At 53.4% G+C, this 10,807-nt stretch overlaps 1 long non-coding RNA gene across 9 annotated transcripts in view; it reads right to left on the bottom strand.

Moving 5' to 3' along the window:
- The window catches only part of LOC135297267 (uncharacterized), a 35,430-nt gene that overhangs the window by 3,595 nt on the left and 21,028 nt on the right, over window positions 1-10,807 (bottom strand). For 6 of the 9 annotated variants that reach the window (XR_010359313.1, XR_010359306.1, XR_010359307.1 and 3 more), the window contains one exon: window positions 3,945-3,986. The exons of 1 other annotated variant lie outside the window; for it this stretch is intronic. This is a non-coding gene — a long non-coding RNA (uncharacterized LOC135297267). Of the gene's footprint in view, window positions 1-3,859; window positions 3,987-10,807 lie in introns of all 9 variants that reach the window. 2 more of the 9 variants (XR_010359308.1, XR_010359309.1) reach the window with 1 other exon arrangement.

The raw sequence follows: 10,807 nt of genomic DNA, 5'->3' as shown, positions 1-10,807 counted from the left end.
GTGTCTCCCTTTCATCTCACTGCTGCGAGCAGACAGCTCCGAAGCATCTCTTCCAAGGACAATATGGAGGAGAAGTGGGAGAACTCTAATAACCTTACGGAGTGGAGCCGTGCCAGCGCTCCCAGTGGCCGCTCTGGCGGCAGCTAAAGGGGCGCCTTCTCCGCTTCCACCCTAATTGCCCTTAATTGGCTCCTGCCTGCTGGCAGCAGAACGGCAAGGGCTCTCCAAGGATCACTGCACAAGAGTGACAACGTTTGGAGAAGGATTGTCGGCCCCTGCCTTGCCCCACCTCCATCACGCTCTTCCCCACCCACCAGAGAAATACAATAACTTTTCCAAGTAGGAGATTTTTCTGTCAGTATATATCTTTTTCCTTCCAGGCCCTACTGTGGACAGGGCCTTGCCGGAGAGCTGGGGCAGGAGGCAGGACAGGGTCTGTGTCCTGAACCCAGAGGAAGGGGTGTGTGCTGGCCTTGGGCTAAGGGGGATAAGGCATTGTCCCTTCATAGAGCACTGTGGCCACGGTGTCCAACAGCACATGTGAGTGCTCTGCTGTGTGCCAGGGCTTCCTGGGCAGGGGACCAGAGCTTTGAGATCCCCCATTGCAGAACCAGCCCACAAAATCCCAATTTCCCTAGAGAGAGGTGCTGCTGTCCCAGGGCAGCCAGGTGCGAATGGGGCTGCATCCCAATATGATCTCCTGGCTACGGCCTGCACTGTTATCTTGGAGATGTGGAGAGGTGGTAGGGAGGGTTCCTCTCTCCCTGCTCCCTGTCCCAGTGCTGGGTGAGGGCACACAAAGGACAGGGTCCCCAAAACTCCCCTTTCCTAGGAAGGGTCCTCCAGGACATGCTGGTCCTTGGCTCATCTAGCTCCAGTTTCCTGTGGCAGACCACCCTGCACTTTCCCCTCTCTGCCTGACACCCACACCAGCCATCCCCTCATGTCAACAGGAGGACTGGAAGCTGCAAAACAAAAAGCACCTTGTAGCTCTGACCAGCACGTCCCCATCAGACTGCCTCCCTGCTCCTGCTTCCAGCCAGGACAAACCCTTTCTGCAGCAGCAAAATATAGCCAAGCATCTTCCCAGTCCCTCATGGTTGCCCACAGCCCAGCCAGGGCCAGCATCTGCAGGCAGCAGGCATCACATGAGCAACATGTTCCACGGCAAGCTGGCAGGGGCATGGAAGTGCAAACAGGCCACAAATTCAGTTCTGATGGAGGGAGCTGCAATGTCTTTCCCACTGAGGTTATTTTTAAACTGTTTATCAAAGGCTCACTGCTCTTGGCAGCAGGGTGGGCTATTTTTGGATGCCTGCTTCACCTCTCCACGGAGATATGTTGGCAAAGGCTTGCCCTTCTTTTGCCTGGCACCCTCAGACCTCCCGTGGTCTCTGAGGTTTGCCCTGCTATGGTCACTGCTGTTTGCTTCCCCACACGTCAAGGGACTTTTTAAGCAGGAGCTCAGGCACAGCCTCATTATGAGCCCTTGTTAGCAAAGCCCCTCATCCTTTCCTGCTCTCAGTGGTGACACTGCTGCTTGGGTATGGGTAAAATACACACTTGTGCCTACTGTTCTCCTTCAGGATTGGTGGAATTTGTCCTGACCTAAGCCTGGCACCCTGGAGCTTTGCATTCAAGTTTTTTTTTCTCAGCTATTGGTTTTCCACTTGTTGCTGCCACGTCTCTTTGCCCATCTAGAAGAGCAAGGCCATGTTTCCCTACTCCCTGGGATTGCTGGGACAAGTAATTGGGACAGGGTGACTGAAAACTTAACACTGTCCTCACAGGGCCTCTCCTCTACAGATGGGTGAAGGACACGACAAGTTTCACTGAGGTGCAACATTGGCAGAGGTGGTCTGGTGAGGCAGGGCTCAAAGCAAGTGCAGGGAGGCAACAGGGCTGCGTGGAAGTGCAGTAGCTGGGTGTTGGAATCAGTGGAAGCACAGACTAGAATGGGAATGCAAAGCAAGCCATCAGGCTCCGAGGTTAATAATAGGCTGTCTGAGTCTTGACTGTGTAAAAGAAAATCAGTCCTTAAAAGAAGCGCACTGGCAGAGTGCTTGGCCCTAACAGAATTATCCACAGGAGCCCAAACAAATGACTGGCCTCATTACAGACCTGCAGCCTTGAGCATGGCTTGAGACACGCTGGGCTCTCATAAAGAAATCAGCACTGTCCACACTGCCCCTGCAGTACCAGAGAAAAGGACTTGGAGAAGTTTCCCAAGAACATCAACAAATTCAGGGATTTCCTTTTGTTAGCAAAGCACAAACCTTCTGCTGAAGGAAGATTTTCTTCATTCAAATATGATTTTGGAGAGCCAAACGTACGTGCAGGCCAGGAGATTCTCCTCCGGGAATGAGGACAGAAGAAAGCCAGTGCTGGCATGTGCAAGGTTTGTACTCATTTGTGAGATCTGTACTCAAAGAGAACGGATGTGTCCTTTCTTAGAGGAAGTGACTGGATGAAAAGGTGAAAACCACTGACTTGGGCTGGTTAGAAAGGTTCAAGCTATACGAGCACACATAATTGTACTCTCCAGCCCTGAGAGTTAATGGACAGACTTCTCTGAAACGAGAGACTGGCTCGTTTCAGGAGGAAAATGAGGCGGAGCCCATTGTGATCTGTGACATCCACCACCCAGTCAGCCCTGTGGCCTCCCTGGTCACCATCTCCATGGGCAAGAAAATCAGAGGGGACTGGAATTGCTGCCAGAGCTCAGCCCAGAATTGTTGCCAGAGCCCAGCAATTCCAGCGAAGAGCTCAGGGGAAACATCCTCGGGGTAAAGAATCAAGAGACAAACGCCAAGGGTGAAACATGGTTGAGGGAAGGGAGATGCACCTCCACGCTGCGGACACAGAACTACATCCAACAGCACCCACAAGTGCTGGAGTGTGTGTAAGACTGCTGTGCCAGCACAGGGCAGTGTGTCTGGGAATACAGGCATGCTGATTTTTAAGCAAGTCAGGAATAAAACGGGCAAGGTCACTAAGCAGCTCCTTCAGACACGCACCAGGGGAGGTGACAGCAGCATGTGGCTGGCTGTGGGGGCCAGCACTGTAAGTGTGGCCAGGGCAAGCTGCACAGGGAGCACATGCTCAGGGAGTGAGTCCCGCTGGTGCACTGAGGCTGCTGGCACAACATGTATTGCTGGCACGAGGTCTCACTGAGGCAAGTTGCCCCCTGACATCTGTGGGCATGTTGGATGTGAGCAGACATTCCCGTGGCGAGTGAGGTGGTGGCATGGGGTACAGTCAGAAAGATACATTCACCATGAGAGGGTGCAAAGAAAAAAATCATACCCTTGACCTTTTCTCTCAGTAACAGGGGGAGACTCACTGTGAGCAGTAGGGTGATTGGGAAGTCTAAGGCAGGGACCATGAGAACCTGAGCCTGTCTAGATGAGGGATGAGTTCACTGTTCCCAGCCAGAGAACTCAAGAGGACACAGTTTCTGGAAAGGAAATAAATGGAAGGCAAAAATGAAAGAAAAAAAAGTAAGAGTATCTTGTGCTGTTGCTTGTGGCAGCAGCTCTCTGGCCACAGAGAGCAACACATAACTTTCCCAGGCCTTTCTGGGAAAGGCTGTGAGAAGATCAGAGAAAGGAATGATAAATAATTCTTATCTTAACCTGCTGCACCTGTTGTTGTGAACACGTGGAATGTGTTATGGAGATTTGTTTACCATAGGGTGATTTCTTAATTAGCCAATGGTGATGGTGTTTTAATTAAAGGACCAATTAGGTCCAGGTGTATCATAACTGTCTATAAAAGTATGGGTTTCTTAATAATGATATAATATAATACAGAGATTGATCAGCCTTCTGTGAATCGTGGAGGCAATGCTAATTATTACCAGTTCAGGGATGCCTGGCAGTGACAGTTGCTGTAAGCAGGATTCACAGGTTAATGAAAACAAAACTCATAGATCCCCCTCAAACCTTGAGTCAGAGTCCACTTGGTTGCTTTCTGCCCTGGGTCACCTACAAAGGAGAGATGGAGAAAAATGCATCAGAGGGCTTTGCACAGTACTATGGCCAAGAGTCTGCCATAGTACCTTTGCCTTCCTGTGGTCATAACAACACAGGCATAAACTTCCCCACTATCAGTGCAAAGAACTCAGGCTGGAAAAGCTGGGGGAAAACAACTTGGTGCAAGGTGGAGAAGAGACAGAAATTTGAAGGAACAGCGAGAAGAGGGACATCATCCTGGATATCACAGGGAACACTAACAAACATGAATTTAAGCAATCCCTGCACACTACTAATGTCCAGAAGGGTCCTGGCATGTCCCTTTAATCCTCCATCCATCATTTGAGTTGACAACATATAGACCCAGCATTTGGGCTAACATCTGACTGTGTTTCTGTCACAGAGCTCCCCATCACCAGCCACCACTGTGTTTTGTACAGTGTCCTGACGGGTCAGCCACCTATCCCAAAATCCGGGCCAGGCTGCCCAGGGCTGTGTGTCACAGCCTTGATGTGACACAGGAAAGGAGGGGAAGCAATGACTTAGTCCATGCTGGCAGAGGCCCAGGGGTCCAGCCCCACCTGGCAGCAGAACCCTTCTGCTTTGGGCAGTGGGAGCCGGGACAAAGACACAATCGTAGGCACAGCAGCTGCTCGGAGCACGCTGCCCCCCCATGGGGAACATGCTCCCTGCCTGGCACAGACACCGTCCGCTCCTCCTTTGTGGCATGAAACAAAGAGCAGAAGGAGGGAAGGAAGTGACTTCTCTGGAAGGGATTGTGGTGGTGGGATGAGCACCCATCTCTTTCCAAACAGACCGAGCAGTGATACCCAACCCTTCTCTCATCCCCTATTGCCTCCTATTCACTGCTGGCATCGCCTCTTTCTGTGCCCTCCGCCTCTCCTTATGCAACAGGGCGAGTGGGAAAAAAAGAAGCGAAAAGAGAGCCAGAGCGAGGGAGGGAGGAAGCCGATGGGGCAGTGGCTGGCAGGCAGACAAGGAGCGCGGCAGGGGCGGCTGGGAGCCCGGGACACACGGCCTCTGCCAGCCCTTCTGGGCCGCGGCCTGTACGTGCGGCCAGCAACGTGCGCGGGGCAGCGTACAGGCCCGGGCTGGGCTGGGCCGCGGGGGCTGCCGGCACCAGCCCCAAGGACAGCGTGTGCCACCGAGCACATCCCGGCCGCTGCCATCCAGGTGCTCACAAGCTCCCCAGCGGGCAGGTGTGTGGCTGTGTCTCACCAGCCGGCTCGCCAGTTTTGACCTGAGAGGGAGAGATTGTGACCTCCGCTGTCCCAAGGCCACACACCTCCTCCCGCTGGCCCGTGTGCGACGCCGTGCCGGGGATCACGCTGCTGCTGCTGCTGCTGCTGCTGCTCCCTTCTGCTTGTGTCAGCAGTTTCAGAGCTTCCCAGGCTGGAACAGCTCCCACAGAGCACCAAAGCTCCTTCCCTCCGCTCAACCCCCTGCACCCCTCTTTGGGAGCGTCCTGCCCTGATCCCACTTCTCACCCACCAATTCAGCAGCAAAAGGAAGTCTCATTTGTACCCCCCACTCAAAAATGCCTTCCCAAATAATCCAATATTCATATTCCACACTCACACACAATATCCCCTATATTGGAAGGGAAGGGAAGGGAAGGGAAGGGAAGGGAAGGGAAGGGAAGGGAAGGGAAGGGAAGGGAAGGGAAGGGAAGGGAAGGGAAGGGAAGGGAAGGGAAGGGAAGGGAAGGGAAGGGAAGGGAAGGGAAGGGAAGGGAAGGGAAGGGAAGGGAAGGGAAGGGAAGGGAAGGGAAGGGAAGGGAAGGGAAGGACTGACAGAGGGGCATTTCAGAAGATATGGTTCCTTCATGTGCACCTCTGTGCATCATATCACAGGCCAACTGGGAGTTAAGTCTTAGTCTCCTTCTTTTCCTCATCTCCTGAAAATGGATGAGGTTTCCAGATATTTTGGAGACTGTTGGTGTGCTGTACCCATGAGTCAGCGACTGTCAGTAACAGTTCCACACACGTGGGTGACACCACTGGGATCAGAAAGTCCCTGGAATATCACACACTGGACAACAGACACGTAGTAAGTTGATTAGTCAAACCCACCCTTGGCACGACTAAGAATATACCAATGCCACAGCCAAGGTGTCCCTACGTCCTGGAGAGCACGTAGCACTTCTGGTCTCCAGGGAGGTGGCAACAGTGTAGCCATGCAGGGATAGAGCCTGCATCAGCTCCTGTGGGTCACAACTGCTGCCAGCGCCTCTCAGCTGCGTTTCTCTGCCATTCGCATCTCCATCTGCACACTTTTGGGATAGCCAACCCAAATAACTGCTCTACAGAGGGAACAGGTTTCATCAGCTGAGATCTCTGGGAAAGATATTCATCCTGCAGCAGAAAAAAAAACAAGGAAGCGGTAGCATGTGGGCTTGGGGGTAGCTGGTGCCTTTTCAGGGTGCTGAGATGCTCCTGGGCAGCAAGTTACCCCCCTTGCTGGGTGTCACTTGCAGACCAGCCCAGTGGGCATTGTCACAGAGCCCTGGCTCTTTGCCAGGGGAAACACAAAAGACTGTGGGCAGGGAGAGGCAAATGTCATGGGTAGGCAGGAACACCAGCTCCTGAGCTCACATCAATTGTGTTTGTAAATATTTTATTCATTTCCCAGTTACTCACTATAGAAGGCTCCTATCCAGCCTCTGGCTATCAGAAAGCAAAACCATTTAAGAGCATTAAGTGTAAAAGCAGGCTTGACACGTAAAGACTGCTGTGTGAAGGCAGCAATTTTCAACTTTGTGTCCTCACTGTGGCTTTCTAGCCCAGCTCCGAGGCCCTGGCTCTGCCCCTCACCCCTGCCCTGAAGCATGCCTGCCACCTAGCACATCATGTACAGAGCAGATTTTATAGTTCAGATTTTATAGTTCATACTTCTAGTCACGGCAAAGTAAGGGGTGCCAAATAATATCCCAGGTTTCTTGAAGCAGATGAGTAATTATTTGTCTATAAAACTGGAAAAAGCTAGATTGGCAATGGGCTGCCACCACATTCCCTTCAGTGGAGGCAAATGAGGCAGATCTAATCACATCCTTCATTCACTGCATCCTGCAAACTGCCTTTGCAGCACTCAGTGAGGAAGAGTGAGCCTTTGATCCAGGTAGCCCAAGCAGAGCAGGTAAGATGGATAGATGAGCAAACAAGGTCTAAGCTCCTGGGTCCAAACCAGCTCTGGAGAACTCTCCAAATGTGTGGGCTGTTCAGTTCTGTTCTAGTGGAAAGGCATCTTGGCCTGTTGGCCAAGACATGGCAAGGTCCAACATAAGCGTGTTGGACTTCATTTCAGACCACTGGGCACAGTGCTGGGGTGACGTGGCAACCAACCTGCCACCAGGGAAACAAGCAGGTCACTGGGGAAGAGGAAGAAGAGGGGCCAAGAAGTAGCAGGTGGGAAGCTGGGATGAGTAGGAAGCAGGAATGAAAAGTGTAGGAAGTGGTGTGGTCAGATAAGAGAAGAGGCAGAAAGAAGAAGAAAAATTAAGGGATAAACTGAAATGACCAGAAGGGAAGAGGTTGTTCAGAGGGAATTACAGGGGTTGTTTAAACTGAGAATTATCTGGACCACAGAATTATCCCTCCACAGTTGCTCAACCTCTAGGCCTGGATCCCAAATGAGCAACAAATTAAGAGATGAAAGAATTTAACAGATCTTAGAAGGGAGATGAATGAGTGGGAATTACCAGCATTCAGAAAACTGGTGGAGACATCCAGACCCAGAGAGGCAAATATAGAAAGAAGCTGGAAATGCAAATACAGCCAGGTGTATGCACTGAAATCCCTAACACACAGTGGGGCGGGGGGATAAGCAAAGGAAATGATGAAGCTGAGCTGGCACACGGGGAAACAGCCTGGCCTCGCCATGTGCCAGCAGTGCTGCTTCAGAGCAGCTTAGCACTGGAGCACTCCGTTAGGGAAATGTCACTCTGGAAATAATCTAGTTGGTGGTGAGATCATTCAGTCTTCTCAGCTGGAAACCTGACCCTGTTGCCAGACTTATTTTCCAGGCTAGAAGCTGATGCTTATGGAAAACTTTGGCCCTGAGGCCCAAATAGAGATCCTCAGCTTGTCAGTGCCAGTGCTCAGCACCCCAGCAGTCTGCACAGCCATCTCAGAAGTGTCTCTGGCCACGCTGCAGCTGGGTCAGTGGCTCAGCTGGGGAAGATGAGCACAGCCAGCATGATGTGGTGGCAAGTCACACTCCACACACTGTCACCAGCTCCCAGGCAGCCATGTGCCGGCTAAATTTGGGTTGGCATGGAGTACTCATTGCATGATCTTCAAAGAGATTTTACAGAGGCAAAAGCCTGGCAGTAAGTGGCAAGGGTGTAAGAGGGCTCAAATACCTGTTTTGATATTAGGTGCCCTAGCTGCTATTAAAGGGAGTTCATTTCTCCTGGATCTCTGGCAGCAGGAGGAGACATGTTTTTAGAAGCCTTTTCTGGCTCCAAGCATCCCATGAATGAGTGTGAATATGTCAAATTCTTTCAGTCGTGGCTTTTGTCACGAAGTCATGACCACCATCCTGCATCTGAGGTTTTGGGCAACTTACACCCTGCCACGCCAGGAAAGTGAGCCATTGCATTGGCAGGGCACTCCCCCCAGCCCAGCTCTGTGCTACCTGCTGGCTCTGCTGCTTCAGCTGCTTTTCCATAAGCAGTTGGCCTCAATCCAAAGAAAACAGCAGCAGTGGTGCCATGTCAGTGCAAATGTCTGTGGGAAAGCCAGGCCTGCCGTGGGCAAGCAGTCTTCATGGAGCTCAGGGGGAGGCTGGGCACGCTCCAGGCCCTGTGCCTAATATTTGCTGTGACACCCAGATAATATTTGTAGGCTGCTGGCAGGTGCCCACCTCCCTTTGGCTGGTTGAGTGTGTGGTGAAGGTGTGAATTATACCCTGTTTCAGGCACTGTGGAGCACTGAGGGATGGCCAGGGGTGCAGGCATCTATCTACGCTGCCTCCAGCTGGGGTCGCAGGCAAACTCCTGCAAAGCCCTCATCTCCCTCCCTTGCCTTCCCTACAAAAAGCACTGGCCTGGGGGGGGACAAGCAACCCAGGAGCCCCCAGCCACTTCGGTCTCAGGCACACCGGGGAGACCCAAGGGACAACACTCCTAAGGAGGAGCTGAATTTGGAGAGTCGGACGCACATCATTTGGGACACCGGAGTGAACTGAAGTGCCAGGTGTCCGGATGGAAGGGTGGCGAGCGTCCCTGCTCCGGCTGGCAGTGCATAACCATTAGCCGGGACGCCTACAAAGGCCGCTGCCCGCGGGCAGACGTGATTGCCGGCACAGCAGCGCTCCTGTGCTTGTGGGAACCCGGCGGAAACCCTCCCGGCTTGCCCCGGTCCCGGCTCAGCTGCGCCGGGAGATTTGCATTGGCAGCGGCGTGGCGGGGAAGCTCGCCCGCCCCTCGCCCGCATGCTGCCAGCGTCCTGCCAGCGCCGGCAGCCTTTCGCCTCTGTGAACTTTTTGTCTCCTGTGTGAAAGGGGAGTGTTTATCAAAGGAATCGTTCAAACAATTTAAATGCATCTTAATTAGAAGTGGGCAAAGGAGCCATACAAGGAGCAATGCCTTTAGCTTGGAAGCACACCTTTGCCCAAGCACTCCCCTCTCACCTACAGACACGCCTCCCTTCCATCACAGGTCCCTGGGAAGCTCGGCTGGCTAAGTACCTGGATCCCTGGCAGCCTGCAGTGTCCCCACAGCCCCACGCTGCCCCCAGCCCAGCTGCATGTTACGATACGCACGGCTGGGTCGGTGCGCCCTCCATCCCCTCTCCCAGCCTCCCACTGCTCTCCCAGCCCCAGGACCCTGCCCCCTCCCTGCCACCCCTCGCTCCTGACCCTGGTGTCACCTATAGCTGCAACAGCTATTCAGCCTATATCCATTACTAAAAGAAGACTCCTCTGTGGAGCAGCAGAAAAGCCCTGGCTGTACAATGTGCGCAGAGTGAAAAGGGAAGGCTGTTAACACCACTTGGAAAGGGGCCTGCATTTGACAACAAACACAGCCAAGTTTCGAGCTCCTCACTAATTAGTCTATTAGCTGTATGAGCAGAGAAAGCCTGTCCCCATCCAGCGCCGCTCCACTCCCGCGCTTTGCCCTGTCCCCTCAGGAATCCTGTGCCCTATCTCCGTGGTCCGGTGCTACGTAGGCATCACACCAGCGACTGGCCACTCGCCTGCGTCGGCACAGAAGAGCCAGCCAGAGATGGCTCCTTGCTGCCGACATTCTGCGAGGGACAAAAGCCGCTTAAGAACTGGAGCCAAAGTCCCAGGTGGTGCCGGGATACCAGGCTGTGGAAGAAGAGAGCCCCCTGCAGTAACCCAGAGACCTGCACCTCTGCCGGATGGACACCCCCCAGCCCCACGGCACTGCCAGGAGCCACTGGGAACAGCCCTGTGAAGAAGGTCTTGGGGAGAAGCCATCCTCCTGCCGAGCAGCACACCTCCCAGTTAGGTTCTGTGCCTGCAGAGCCATCGGTCCAGGGAAGATGCTGCTCCCTGGGGCACATTCGAGCAGGGAGCAAGCAAAACCATCGTTATTCACCCTGGACATGAAGCCACACACCTCTGCACCCCCAGCCTTTCAGCACCTTCCTGGCAACCCAGCCAGTTCAGCAGAGAGAGGTTCCCAGTGCATCGGCAGCAGCTGGAGAGCATCCATTGTCCATTTGTCCAGGGAATGGGTTAAACAGCCTGTGCCCCACCCTTGAGGCCAGCCTGGGTTTCCAGGCATGGAAGGGAGAGGCTTACAGCTGGGGATCATTACCGGGCAGCCATAAGGAGGGTGGAGG

This window comes from Passer domesticus, chromosome 3 (genome assembly GCF_036417665.1).
Source record: "Passer domesticus isolate bPasDom1 chromosome 3, bPasDom1.hap1, whole genome shotgun sequence".
NCBI lineage: Eukaryota > Metazoa > Chordata > Aves > Passeriformes > Passeridae > Passer > Passer domesticus.
Note: the sequence above shows the minus strand (reverse complement) of the source record. Positions and strands in the feature narration are given on the sequence as shown.